The sequence below is a fragment of the Lissotriton vulgaris genome, chromosome 8 (genome assembly GCF_964263255.1).
Source record: "Lissotriton vulgaris chromosome 8, aLisVul1.2, whole genome shotgun sequence".
In the NCBI taxonomy this organism is placed as follows: domain Eukaryota; kingdom Metazoa; phylum Chordata; class Amphibia; order Caudata; family Salamandridae; genus Lissotriton; species Lissotriton vulgaris.
In genome coordinates, this window is record NC_141696.1 from 1,383,219,891 (window position 1) to 1,383,232,671 (window position 12,781).

The following is a 12,781-nucleotide window of genomic DNA, read 5'->3' on the forward strand; positions in this document are numbered from 1 at the left end:
TTAATGATTTCAATTTCTGAGAACGTCCTGTTGATGAGGGCAGACGAAACACGTATTGGGAAGGAGTGCTTTGAAGAATAAATAAGGAATTCACCCCCAGATGCATCAAGCACCCACTCTGCGAATTCTAAATAGCGAAAAATACCGAATCGCTATCTAGAATTCGCAGAATGGGATGCATCATCAAAATCGCGAATCAACTGCGATTCGCAATCGGCCGCAATTGCCATATGCGAATTACCCAAAATCGGTATTAAATCGCAGAATCAGCTGTTTCCCAACTCCAAATTGCAATTTTGCAAATACCTAAATCGCAAATAGCGATCTCGCAGATTGCGAGATCGCAAAAATGGAAGTCGCATTTTGAGCCCAATGATGACATCACAACCAGGATGTAGGCAGCTCCATGCCTCATTTTGAACACAGAGCTGGATAGAAGAGGAGGCACAGCCCTGAGCGCCAGGAGACACACCCTGCAGTCCCAAGACAGGACACACATTGATTCCAGAATGTCCCAGGATGCAGCAGGATCCAGTGACACAGGCAGGAAGCGCAAAATGAATTTCTCTGAGCAAGAGCTGGAGTACTTGACAGAGGGAGTCAGTAGGGACAATGACCAGCTGTTTAGTAAGCTGTCCCGGAAGGTGCCCGAGGCTACCAAAAGGCGCATCCGGCTGCGCATCAGGGCAAAGGTCAACGCCGTTGGAGTGACACAGCGGTCAATCGATGACCTCAAGAAGAGGTGGTACGACCTCAGAGGCCGTGCCAAGGAGCGCATTGCGGAGAGACTGTGGGAGAGACTGGCCACAGGAGGAGGAGACTCCACAGTTCCTGCAAACACACCACTGGAGGACTTGGTGGATGACACCATCAACCCTGCAGCCTGCGTGGGGGTCACTCAGCTGGACAGCTCCCGTGCCACACACCAATCACAAGGTAAGAGCCATGCAACTGCGACCCCGTCCCCTAACAAAGCCCATGCCCCCAGAGCAAGCCATATTGGTAACCCCAGTAATGCAGTCCCTGCCCATCTCAAACGCCCAATTGCATTGTGGGACCTGTAGTGTGACAATGTGCCCTGATAGCCACACACAGCCAGAATAGTCAAGTGAAACATACCCCTAAAACCAGTCAGGGAATGCAAGCCTGCATGCATGTTGCTACATCCCAGGTGCCTGAATCATTTCATTAATCATGCACTCATTCACATCACAGGTGCTGCAGACGCTGAGACGTCTGATAGCGAGACACTCCACATCGTGGAGACTCCAGATGAGACAGAGGGAGAGAGCCAAACAGCACCAGCACTTGGACCATCACATGCACCTGCACCAGCACCTGGACCATCACATGAACTTGCACCTGCATCAGCACCTGGACAAGCACCTTCCCAAACGCACAGGGCCACCCCTGCAGCCATAGTAGGAGCTCGACCACCCCAGGCGTCACGCATGGCAGTGGAGCAGACACCACCACCACCCAGGAGGCAGACACGCCGCACAGCCACTGTGCGGTCCCAGGCAAGCGGCAGGATGAGGCAGCAGCGCTCTGTGGCCACACCACCAGACATGGAGCAACAGGCACAAAACCTAGGGCTAGGAATTGAAACTCGGATGCTTGTTGTGAACCACAAGCAGGCACAGCACATGGCAGCCATGCAGCTGCAGCTGTACAAAACTGCATGCAACATTAACCAACTAACTGAAAGTGTGCAGGAGCTAACCGCAGCTGTGAAAGAGATCACCCAACTGATGGAGGCGTAGCAGGACATCACCCGCAGACGCCACCGCCAGCTGCTGACACGGCTATCTGCCTACACCCGTTCAAACCACCTGATTGGGAACGCCACTTCACAGTTGTCGAGCAGGTCACTGGCCATGCAGCTACAGATGGTACAATGCTGCCAAGATGTAGCAAGGGCCCTGGAGCAGGTCACCACCGCTGTGGAGAACCAACAGGTGTGCGGCCATGGCCATGAAAGGGGGGGTGATGATGCCAGTGAAGGTACATCGAGCCTGAGCAGCCTGTCTGTGTCGGTGCTACCTGAAAGGCGCTGCAGTTACAGGCCCAATGCTGCATCACGGCCGGAAACTCCCAACGTGGAGTTGGAGAGGCGACAGGGTACATCCGGCAGGAGGCGCCAGTGACTGACTATACATTACCGGCAGTGCCATGGTGAGGTAACCATGCACGCCTGCTCTGGATACAAGAGCCTGTATGACTCAATACAGTTGCACACATTTTTGATGATTTAAAGCACATCTAGAGCTTGTTGACCAAAAAAATAAAAATTTATTTTGAACACAAATCTTCCTCATGTCATTAATTCATGTAGCATGCATGACTGCAGTGTTGTATGAGGAGTATGCGTGCACTAGAAATAGTTCAGTGTGATGTTGTTGCGGCTCCTGTGTCCTTCAGCAGGATTCTCCCTGAGTGCATGATGCACATGTGCAGGTGGCAGGTTGTCCCCCTCCGACTCACTACCAGACACCTCCACAGGTATCCTCTGCTTGGTGACAATATTGTGGAATATGGCACACACGGCCACGATGCGGCAGCAGACCTCAGGCCGGTATTTGAGGGCCCGCCAGTCTTGTGGAGGATGCGGAATCGACTCTTTAACATGCCAAATGTGCGCTCAATAACATTTCTGGTGTGTATGTGCGCAGCATTGTAACGCCGTTCCTGTGGTGTCGCAGGGTTGAGGTATATGGGGTGAGGAGGTATTCACCGAGGCCGTAGGCGCTGTCACCTGAAGGTAGGAGCAGAGGGTCAGAGCCTGTTATGCGCAGCAACATGGTCTTGACATTCTGTATGTGGGCATGTGTACTTACCTAGGAGATGTCCTTTGCCGAATTTACCCCTGGCCAAGCGGGAGTGAAGTAGTGTGGCTCACTGGTTAGAGGCGGCAGACCCAAGAGCAGAGGACGGCCCGGGACCAGGGTTCGATTCCCGGCGCGGCAGGTTTCTGGACCAGGGTCAGCGGACTCGATAATTCTCTCGCCTCGGTGCCCACTTTGATCAGCGATCACACTCGGCAACTCTGGGCATTAGCTTGCCTCATCTTCACTAACGGCCCCACCAGACCGCCGGGGATGCCTGGTCTCACCCTGGAGATACCCATTAAGGGACCATCTCTCAGGGAAGCCAGGAAGGGTTTCGCAGCGGTCGAAGCGCCTTGGGACCCTACGGGTAAGTAGTGCGCTATATAAATGCCTATACATACATAATACATGTGTATGCCGCTATGCTGGAAGATGAACGAATCATGCCTGCTCCCCGGGTATTGGGCCACAATGTCTGTGATGATGGTCTTCGCATTGCAGACCATCTGGATGTTGAGTGAGTGGTAGGACTTGCGGTTCCGGTACATGTATTTGGTCTCTGCGGGTGGACAGATGGGAATGTGGGTGCAGTCAATGCAGCCAATTACATGGGGGAAATGGGCGGTGTGATAGAAGTCCAGTTTTTTTGCGTTAAGTCCTGTTGGGTTGTTGGGAAGGTGATGTAGTGGTGTATCCGGCTCAGCATGGCGTCCAGGAAACTCTGTAGGCAGCGTGACAGTGTACACTGTGATATACCCCCTGCATATGCGACTATCCCCTGGAAGCTTCCGGAGGCCAGGAGGTGCTGGCAGCACAGGACCTGGACATGGGTGGGCACGGCATTGGTCCTCCGTGTTGGGTGCTGCATCAGGAGGTCAAGGTCTCTGATGAGCTTCTTTATCATTGCCCCATTGAGCCTGTATTTGGAGTAGATCTCCTCTTCAGTCTGGCCCAGGAGTGTAATCCGCAGCCAGAAGATGCGCTCCTGGATCCTGCGTCGGTTCTGGGCTGCAGCCTCAGCCGCAGCCGCCTTGCCACGATGTAGAGAGCTGGCATTGTGACTTTCCTCATGCTCCTACTGAGTCTCCTTAAAAGTGTTTGATTTACCCTACACCTGTTTCTTGTTTGCATTTTTTTTTCCTATTGGACTTCATGGTTACCACCTGGTTTAGCTTCTCCTTAAATTGCGACTTGTTTTTAGCGAATTAGGGTATTTTTGCAATTTGCGATTTATGATGAATTGGAATAGCGATTTTTTTGCAAATTCGCAATATATTTGCGAATTCGCATTTTATTTCGCAGAAAATGTGGGAAATCGCTGTTAAGGAATCGCAATGGGGATTACCAAATGGTTTTGCGATTCTTTGTTTTGCAAATTCACTATTTGCTGCTTTTTTATTTAGTTGAATTGCGGGAGCGGAAATTGCAATCGCAATCGCTGTTTCGCAGCTATTGCGATTGCAATTTCGCTTGATGGATCTATGCCTCAGTCACAAAATTAACTTGTGCCCTTCAGTGTGCATTCAAGGACTTTTGACATTTGTTTTGGGGTTCTACCAGAAATTTAGAAGATGTTTTGTGGCTGGCCCTTCCTTGTAATTTCACCTCTGGGAGTTATATGAGACAAAGTTTACTCTAGGCAGAGAATGCGCTAACAAAACTCTTGCCAGCTACATTTTATTTATTAACAATTATATATTGCCTGCATGAGGCTGGTATCAAATGTAAGGCTTGTGAATGTTCTTCTTCATTTCTACTCAGTCGTTTGTAAGCAGTGTACCACTAGCCTTCCCAAACGTTGGAAATCTCTTCCTTTAAATCTCAGAGGAAACACTAATCATTCTGTGTTTAGAAAACTTTTACAAACCTGGGTCTTTACCCAATACTCCAGCTTTATGCTTTAGTAGAATAGGTTACCACTTAGTTTCTTAATAGGAGGTCCGCTAGTACCAGGGCACCTTACAAATTATACTTCAAGTGTGAATTTGTAAGATTCAGAAAAAGTCTGCATAGTGAATAATGACCATAAACACATCGCATTGAGTTTTTGGTTAGAGTAGAGGTTCATGGCTTCAGCTTCATAATGGAGTATACATATTAGCTGTCCAAATGACATTTGTGGATTTTTGCTGGATTTTTAGGGTGATATTTGTAGGATTAATTTTCAGTCTAATTCATCATAGTAAAAGCAACACTGGCTGAATTTTAACCAAAATATCGAGACTGCAAATGTAATATCACATGCCTTTTAAGCTAAGCTATGGCGTGATAGGAGGGAAAGACATGGCTTGGTAGTTCGGACTGGACTGTTCCCATGAGGCACAGGGTCAGAGCTGATTTGCATATAGCCAGTGACTAACCCAGGGTGGTGTGGAGTGCAAAAAAACGATGGATTTAGGCCCAGATCCTTGTACTGGGGTGAATGTATGACATTATTCTACATTCTGTCCATCAACTGTGTTTTTTGCAATTTTCACCCCGAGTGGGCTGGGTATGCTCAGATGTGAGTCCCAGGCTCTCCACACTACTGGAGTCAAGCTATCCAGGCTGAATGAAGGCTGATAGCCAGAAACCGGTCCTTGGATGCTTGATTCCGGTCTGGGAAAGACATGCTTGGCAGTTCGGACTGGACTGTTCCCATGAGGCACAGGGTCAGAGCTGATTTGCATATAGCCAGTGTCTAACCCAGGGTGGGGTGGAGTGGAAAAAAACGATGGATTTAGCCCCAGATCCTTGTACTGGGGTGAATGTATGACATTGTTCTACATTCTGTCCATCAACTGTTTTTTTTGCAATTTTCACCCCGAGTGGTCTTGGTATGCTCAGACGTGAGCCCCAGGCTCTCCACACCACTGGAGTCAAGCTATCCAGGCTGAATGAAGGCTGATAGCCAGAAACCGGTCCTTGGATGCTTGATTCCGGTCTGGGAAAGACATGGCTTGGAGGTTCGGACTGGACTGTTCCCATGAGGCACAGGGTCAGAGCGGATTTGCATATAGCCAGTGTCTAACCCAGGGTGGTGTGGAGTGCATAAAAACGACGGATTTAGGCCCAGATCCTTGTACTGGGGTGAATGTATGACATTGTTCTACATTCTGTCCATCAACTGTGCTTTAAGCAATTTTCACCCCGAGTGGGCTGGGTATGCTCAGATGTGAGCCCCAGGCTCTCCACACTACTGGAGTCAAGCTATCCAGGCTGAATGAAGGCTGATAGCCAGAAACCGGTCCTTGGATGCTTGATTCCGGTCTGGGAAAGACATGGCTTGGTAGTTCGGACTGGACTGTTCCCATGAGGCACAGGGTCAGAGCTGATTTGCATATAGCCAGTGTCTAACCCAGGGTGGTGTGGAGTGCAAAAAAACGATGGATTTAGGCCCAGATCCTTGTACTGGGGTGAATGTATGACATTGTTCTACATTCTGTCCATCAACTGTGTTTTTTGCAATTTTTCACCCCGAGTGGGCTGGGTATGCTCAGACGTGAGCCCCAGGCTCTCCACACCACTGGAGTCAAGCTATCCAGGCTGAATGAAGGCTGATAGCCAGAAACCGGTCCTTGGATGCTTGATTCCGGTCTGGGAAAGACATGGCTTGGTAGTTCGGACTGGACTGTTCCCATGAGGCACAGGGTCAGAGCTGATTTGCATATAGCCAGTGTCTAACCCAGGGTGGTGTGGAATGCAAAAAAACGATGGATTTAGGCCCAGATCCTTGTACTGGGGTGAATGTATGACATTGTTCTACATTCTGTCCATCAACTGTGTTTTTTGCAATTTTCACCCCGAGTGGGCTGGGTATGCTCAGACGTGAGTCCCAGGCTCTCCACACCACTGGAGTCAAGCTATGCAGGCTGAATGAAGGCTGATAGCCAGAAACCGGTCCTTGGATGCTTGATTCCAGTCTGGGAAAGACATGGCTTGGTAGTTCTGACTGGACTGTTCCCATGAGGCACAGGGTCAGAGCTGATTTGCATATAGCCAGTGTCTAACCCAGGGTGGTGTGGAGTGCAAAAAAACGATGGATTTAGGCCCAGATCCTTGTACTGGGGTGAATGTATGACATTGTTCTACATTCTGTCCATCAACTGTGTTTTTTGCAATTTTCACCCCGAGTGGTCTGGGTATGCTCAGACGTGAGTCCCAGGCTCTCCACACCACTGGAGTCAAGCTATGCAGGCTGAATGAAGGCTGATAGCCAGAAACCGGTCCTTGGATGCTTGATTCCGGTCTGGGAAAGACATGGCTTGGTAGTTCGGACTGGACTGTTCCCATGAGGCACAGGGTCAGAGCTGATTTGCATATAGCCAGTGTCTAACCCAGGGTGGGGTGGAGTGCAAAAAAACGATGGATTTAGGCCCAGATCCTTGTACTGGGGTGAATGTATGACATTGTTCTACATTCTGTCCATCAACTGTGTTTTTTGCAATTTTCACCCTGAGTGGTATGGGTATGCTCAGACGTGAGCCCCAGGCTCTCCACACCACTGGAGTCAAGCTATCCAGGCTGAATGAAGGCTGATAGCCAGAAACCGGTCCTTGGATGCTTGATTCCGGTCTGGGAAAGACATGGCTTGGTAGTTCGGACTGGACTGTTCCCATGAGGCACAGGGTCAGAGCTGATTTGCATATAGCCAGTGTCTAACCCAGGGTGGTGGGGAGTGCAAAAAAACGATGGATTTAGGCCCAGATCCTTGTACTGGGGTGAATGTATGACATTGTTCTACATTCTGTCCATCAACTGTGTTTTTTGTGATAGGAGGAGACATCATATGACTTATGACCTCATTGGCATTACAAAAAGTGATATAAAATAGTATATAACTTTTTAAAATAAAATAAGCCAACATAAATTCAATAAAACCAATAAATATTTGATTTAAGTGAGGCCTGTTTTGTCATATTAGGTTTATCTAATTTATGTCACTCTAACAAATACACTCTGATATAACATTTCGTCTCTGGAATATTCCATTCAGTATGATAATCAAATTCTGAGCTATTATAATTTCTTACAAAGGCCCATCACCAAACCAACATATAGACCTCTTCACCAATCAAGCTAAAATGTTCTCAGAGCCCCAAATACTTTCATCATGACTTCTAGTTGAGGACACAGAAGAATTATTTCAGCGCAGCATTGCATTGCACCACGCAAAACTAACATGCCCAATATGCTTTCCACAAAACTAACAGATGAAACCCCCATTTCATTAGGGGGGACTCCTTAAAGACAACGCTAATAGACATTTCTTCTCAATTATGATACATCCCAAAGTTGATGGGAAAAGGTAATAAGGGAACACCACATCATTGTATATCCTCTAATGATTACTTCTGCCTTTTTGCCATATAAATATTCAGATACTATTATAGCAATATTATTATGAGGCAGGGGACTCATAAAAAACCAACCTGATCAATTCAAAGGCTTTGCATATAAAAAACAATTTGATACCACCTTTAAGTCAAATGCAAAATTGACCCCACAGAAATTCTAGAGAAAGATGCACATTATGAGAAATTTACCAGTTGGCTGGAGGACAGACACACAAGAGCTGGAGGTGCTGGAGAATAGCATCTGTTATCACACATGCCAAACCTACGCGTGGCTTAACAATGCAGTCAATACCACCACTGTGTCGTTACAATGTAAGTCATTACAAGCAATTGCTTTAGGGAAGCGCTAGACTTTGGAATAGTTTAAATTAATATTCCAACTCCAGTCAGTGTATTAGTAGGGAAGGTGTTGGACTTTAAGTCCAACACCACTCCAACAATGCATTCCCTAAAGCAAATCGTTGTAATGACTTGTATTGTAGGTCGCTTCTCCCACCTAGCTCCCGGATTTTGGAATCTCCTCCCTCTTTCCATCAAATCCAGCCCTTCCCTCCTGAATTTCAGAAAATCACTCAAAACTCACCTCTTCCCACCCCTTGGTTAAAAACATCGTAACTCACGCTTCCCCCTCACTCACTCTGTCTTAAAGCACCATGAAGCCTTTGGTGTAAGCGTGCTCTATAAGTTGCACTTAACATAACATAACATAACATAACATAACATTGTAATGGAACTTGTGGTAATGTCGCAGTTGTGGTATTGACTGCATTGCAGAGGCACTACGATGTAATGCCTGCTTTGTGATAGATGTTTCCCGGTGCTCGAGAAAGGGTTGAAGGAGACAGGTGCACTAGACCGCTAACTATTAGTGACTCACATGTACTCACTTCCTGGGTTGGAGTAATTTCTGGATCAAGAGCTTTTTAGACCCGTTAGGAAATTTGGGCCTAATTTAGAGTTTGGTGGACAAGGTACTCCGCTGCAAAATGTGACAGAGAACTCTGTCTGACAAAGCCTTGTTCCACCTGCCACAGTTAGAGACAGCAAGACCATAAGTATTATTTTGATGGAGCCCCCAGTGGCTCCATCCACAAAATACGTCCTTTAACCCCTTTGCTGCCAGGCCTTTTCCCCCTCCTGTGCCACGCCTTTTTTTTGGCTATTTGGGGTAGTGCGCGCTGCGGCCCCTGTAACTTTTTTACTACATAAGGTATCCACGCCAAAGTTGCGTCCTTTTCTTCCAACATCATGGGGATTCTAAAGGTACTCAGGGTGTGTGTATTCCCTTAGAGGGGTCACAGAAATGAGCCAAAATACAGCAAAATGTTGTTTTTTTGGTGAAAAATGGGAAAAACGGGCTGCAAATGAAAGCGTCTGGGTTTTCCCCTGCAAATGTTATCAAAAAAGGGTTTATGGGGCTGAGAGCACCATTTTCCCAGCTCTTAGGGAATACCTGACTTTTTTCAGAAACCCAACATTTGTTACACAGTTTTGGCATTTTTCTGGGACATAGCCTATTTTTGCTATTTTTTGTGCTTTCAACCTCCTTCCACTTAATGGTAGAAATGGGTACAAAAGCAATATTGGATCCTGGCACGCTATACATTTTAGAAAAGTAGACAAAATCTTGAATTCAGCAAGGGGTCATTTGTGTAGATCCATCAAGGTTTCTTTATAGAAACTAACAGTTAAATATAGGATAAATTGAAAATTAGTTGAAAAAAACCAACAGCCTTTTGTGTCAACGTTTTCACCTGTAACTCCTTCTATCCTTCTAATTATAACAACTCTTTGAAAGCAATGTACCATTATATCCGCTGGACATTACTGGTTGTGGGTATATATAGGACTTCTAGGTTCACCAAGAACCCGACGAACCCAGAGCCAAAAACTGAGCAGCAACTGGCAATGGTTTTTTATTATGTACCGGGTATATAGCAATTATTCTGGAAAAATGTGTGCATGGAAAAATCGGTATGAAAGACACCTATGTATTTCTGAAATTGGAACAAAATATAGAGTTCATAAACAGTAGATATTTGCACATTTCCAAAATTGGGAATACTTCTACAAGCATGAAAATTATCGGTCCTTTTTTAAAATGACTTCTTTTTTACACAATGTCTTTCATTTGGAAAGCAGAAATACATTGAAAGTCAATAGGTAATAACAGTTCCTTTACAAATCTGAATTACCCTAAGTCTCCCGATAAAAATGGTACCTCACTTGTGTGGGTAGGCATAGTGCCCATGACAGGAATTGGCTCAAAACCCAATGTGAACACACCACATTTTCACAATAAAAAATTACCCTTTTTTAGCAAATGCCTAGCTGTAGTTTTTAAACCCTAGCTCTGCCGGCACCTAGGGAAATCTAGCAAACCTATACATTTTTGAAAACTAGACACCCAGAGGTATCCAGGATGGGGTGACTTGACTGCCTCTCACTAGGTTCTATTACCCAGAATCCCTTGCAAACCTAAATGTTTGCAAAAAAAGAAAAAACAATCCTCACATTTCTGTGGTGTAAAGTCCTGGAATTTGTGTGGATCCACAAATTTCCACCCACCCCCGTTCCCCAAAGTCTTCTGAGAAATATGGTACCTCACTTGTGTGGGTCGGCCTAGTGCCCGTGACAGTAAACGGTGGAAAACGCAACGTGGACTCACCTCAATTTCGCATTGAAAAATTACCCTATTTTTGGCAAAGTGCCAAGCTGTAGTTTTTTAACCATAGCTCTGCCGGCACCAAGGGAAACCTAGAAAACCTATACATTTTCGAAAACTAGACACCCAGGGGAATCCAGGATGGGGTGACTTGACGGTCTCACACCAGGTTCTGTTACCCAGAATCCCTTGCAAACCTAAGACATTGCCAAAAAAACAAATTTTCCCCACATTTCTGTGGTGGAAAGTTCTGGAATCTGTGTGGATACACAAATTTCCACCCACCCCGCGTTCCCAAAAGTCTTCCGAGAAAAAAGGTACCTCACTTGCGTGGGTCGACCTAGTGCCTGCGACAGGAAACGGCGCAAAACGTAACGTGGACACACCTCAATTTCGCAGTAAAAAATTACTCTTTTTTGGCAAAGTGCCTAGCTGTGGTTTTTGAACCATAGCTCTGCCGACACCTAGGGAAACTTAGCAAACCTATACATTTTTTAAAACTAGACACCCAGGGGAATCCAGAATGGGGTGATTTTACTGCCTCCCACCAGGTTCTGCTACCCAGAATTCCTTGCAAATCTAATGAATTGCCAAAAAAACAAATTTGCCCCACATTTCTGTGGTGGAAAGTTCTGGAATCTGCATGGATCCTCAAATTTCCACCCACCCTGCATTCCCCAAAGACTTCAGAGAAAATGGTACCTCACTGGTGAGGGTCGGCCTAGTGCCCGCGACAGGCAAGGGCCCAAAACCTATTGAGGATACATCAAAATTACCTGTCACAAAACAACCTGGTTTTGCAAGGGGGGTCCCATGAGTTTTTGGCCCCAGGCTTGGCGGCCATCTAGGGAAACCTACCAAACCCACACATTTCTGTAAACTAGACACTCGAGGGAGTCCAGGGAGGTATGGCTTGCATGAATCCCCCAATGTTTCCTTACCCAGAATGCCCTGCAAACCTCAAATTTAGCTGAAAATATCACATTTTTCACACATTGGGTTGTGGGAAAGTTGTGGCATCCCCGGGCTGACACAAATATCCTACTACCCAGCGTTCCCCTGGGTCTCCCGATAAAAACAGTGCCTCACTCTTGTGGGAGGCCCAAGTACCCGCGACAGGCAAGTGCCCAAAACCGTGGAACTCTGCATGCTACCCGGAGTGGGAAGAACTGTGCAAACTACGCGAGTGGAGCAGAACTTCACTCCCAGGCCAAATCATTATAATCATTATTATTATTATTTTTATTGCTGTTGTTATTATTATTATTATTATTATTATTATTATTATTATTATTATTATTATTATTATTATTATTATTATTATTATTATTATTATTATTATGCCCAATATTCCCCATTCTTAATCCAGCTGTAAATGCAGAGCTCTACATAGAATACAAGCACTAGCAGGAAATAAGGGGAGAAGAAATACTAATAACAACAGAATAATAGTGTTAATATTATTCTTAAAAATAATAATAGCTTTGAATATTATTATTAGTAGCAGTAGTATGAGTATTAATAATATTATCAAACGACTATTATTATCATCATTATTGCCCATTCTTCGTCCAGCTGTAAACCCGGAGCTTCAAAGAGAATACAAACAAATGCAAGAGACGAAGGGAGGAGAAAATAACAATAACAACACTCATCACAGTCCAGTGTGGCAGGTGTGGTAGGTCTCGGGTTGGCTGGCAGGACCATTGTAGGACAGTTCCTGGCACCACAGAAGCAAACTGGGGAGGCCTAACAGCCCCCTTTTGCCCTCTACCCCTCTGAACTGGTATAATGTAAGGCCAGTGGTAAAAGTGGGCGGGATCGGCAGGTCGCAGTGTGCCCCTGCTTCTTTAATTCAATAGATTCCCTTCCCCTACTTTTTTATCCTTAACATGCATCCCAGGACAGCAGAAACAGCCAAGGCCTATAGATAAAGCTCGGCGTTCGGGGAC